This window comes from Diceros bicornis, chromosome 14 (genome assembly GCF_020826845.1).
Source record: "Diceros bicornis minor isolate mBicDic1 chromosome 14, mDicBic1.mat.cur, whole genome shotgun sequence".
NCBI classification, from domain to species: domain Eukaryota; kingdom Metazoa; phylum Chordata; class Mammalia; order Perissodactyla; family Rhinocerotidae; genus Diceros; species Diceros bicornis.
In genome coordinates, this window is record NC_080753.1 from 40,479,259 (window position 1) to 40,481,573 (window position 2,315).

Sequence of the window (2,315 nt, forward strand, 5' to 3'; positions counted from 1 at the left end):
CGACGAGGGTGGGATTTGAACCCACGCGTGCAGAGCACAATGGATTAGCAGTCCATCGCCTTAACCACTCGGCCACCTCGTCATGCTGTACCCCAATTCTGGATCACTTCACTTCAGAGTTTATACTTGAGAACTCACCGGACGTCTTGAATAGAAAGACTTTTAGAAAATGGCTTGGAGACGTCTAGGAGATGTGGAGAGGGCTAGCTTCCACACGAATGGACAAAGAACTGGAGTGGGAAAGCTGCGAGGACGAAAAAAATTGGCTTAGCTTTTCAAAGGAGTCATACAAGACGTGATAGAAACGCATTTGCCTGAGTCTTCGCTTCCTTTTTCGGGCTGCCTGGTTCCAGGCTGGAGGCGCATCAGCGTCAAATCTGGGCAGGCTGTGGGCGTGGTCCGGACAGCCAGGGGCGAACAGGAGTTCATAGTCCTCCTCCCGCTTGCGGGGAGCCTGGTCCTGCGCTGCTGTGGGATCCCCGCCGACTGAGAGTGCGTCCCGGAGCCCGCAGAGGGCAGAGGTTCCCGGCGTCAGTCCCACTGGAGTCGACCTCAGGGGAAGTGGCGAATCCAGACTCCTACTTCATGACTAATACAACAGTCTGGAAAATAAGATGATGGATCTGAGTAGGGCAGTGTTCCGTTTCCATTCAGTGTTATTGCCGCTTCTTCAATAATGTAGGGTGAAATTACATATAGAAGAATCCTTAACTCGTGGGGCTCTCATCCCGGGACATCGGCATCAGAGGCACCGTGAATTCTGATTTCCCCTAAAATACCTGGTTTTCTAGGGGAGAGATTGCCCAACTTTTATTCGATTTTCCAAGAGATCTGGAACTGAAAACGCTAAATTCACTGCTAACGAGAAAATGACTCAAGAAAAGAGAGGAGAACAAAATTTTTCAGCTCCATTTTGTTGTTTCATAAGAATAAATACAAAGAACAGATGAAGAAACAAGAATAGGAATTAATTCTGACTAATCAGAGTGAATCATAAATGCCTGGGAAAAGAAGGTAATATTGAAGGTGATTCTTGAAGAACAAGTTTTTTCGAGGTGTGGAAGAATGAAGGTGTTCTAGGCTCAGGAAAGGGCCTGAGCAAAGGCAGTGAGGCACTCGGTGTTTAGAGGCATGGTGAGGAATCCCTGAGAGTTCATGCTTTGGAATTACTTCTCCCCAGATTCAGTGTTTGGCTCAGGGATTATTCATTTTTATTTAACTTTTTTTTATTTAGAAAGTATTTCAAAGAGACAAAAGTTGAAAAGATATTATATTTATAGCACCAAGTTTATTCTTGTGTTTGGTGTGAGGAATTTCTAATTTTATATTTTTCCAAATGGCTCCATAATTGATCCAAAAGCCTTTATTAAAACCTTTTCTCAATGATTTGAAATACCTCTTTTATCATGTACTAGATTTCTATATGCAGTTGCATCTATTTGTGAAATTTCTGTTCTAGTCCACAGGTCTGTCTGCCTATTCGTGTGCCAGTAGCACACTGTTAATTATAGAGATTGTATTGTATATTTTAATGAAAGGGCCAGTCTCCCCTCAGAGCTCTTTCTTTTCGGTATTTTCCTAGCTATTCCTGTATGTTTATATTTACTTATTAACTCGATGATAAACTTTTCTAGCTCCATCCCATAAGCTCATTGGAAATTTTTATTGGGACTGCGTTACCTTTATAAATTAGCTTAAGGAGAACTGAGTTCTTGATGATGTTGACATCCTAATCAAGAACAAGGGATGTCTTTTCATTTGTTTAAGACTACTCTATGTCTTTCAATAGTGTTTTAAGTTTATTCCTAAGATGTTTTTCTTTTTTGTTGTTATTATAAGCGAGGTTTCTTCCTGATATATCTCCTAACCAGTTATTATTTGAGTATATAAATGCTATTTATTTTTACATTTTAATTTTATCTCCCACTGTCTTGCTGAATTGTATTATTGTCTGAGTTAGTTTTAGCATTGATTCTCTAAGGCAGCGCTGCCTAATGGAAATTTCCATGATGACAGAAATATCCTATATCTATGCTATCCAATACAGTAGACACTAGCTATATGTGGCTACTAAACATTTGAAATGTATGACTGAGGAACCAATTTTTTTAATTTAATTAATTTAAATTTAAATAGCCAAGTGTGGATAGTAGCTTCTATATTGGACACTGCAGCTCTAGGGTTTCCCAGGTATACTATTATGTCATCTGTAAATAGAAATAGTTTTATGTCTTCTTTTCTAGTTCTTATGCCTGTAACTGCTATCTCTAGTCTAGTACCTTCAGGAAAATGTTGTTATATGTAGTGGAGGTAAC

The 2,315-nt window shown here is 39.9% G+C and overlaps 1 non-coding gene across 1 annotated transcript; it reads right to left on the bottom strand.

The window, feature by feature from the left end:
• TRNAS-GCU (transfer RNA serine (anticodon GCU)) lies at positions 1 to 82 on the bottom strand. The gene has a single exon. It is a non-coding gene; the product is annotated as a tRNA-Ser (tRNA).
• Between the last annotated feature and the right edge of the window lie 2,233 nt (positions 83 to 2,315).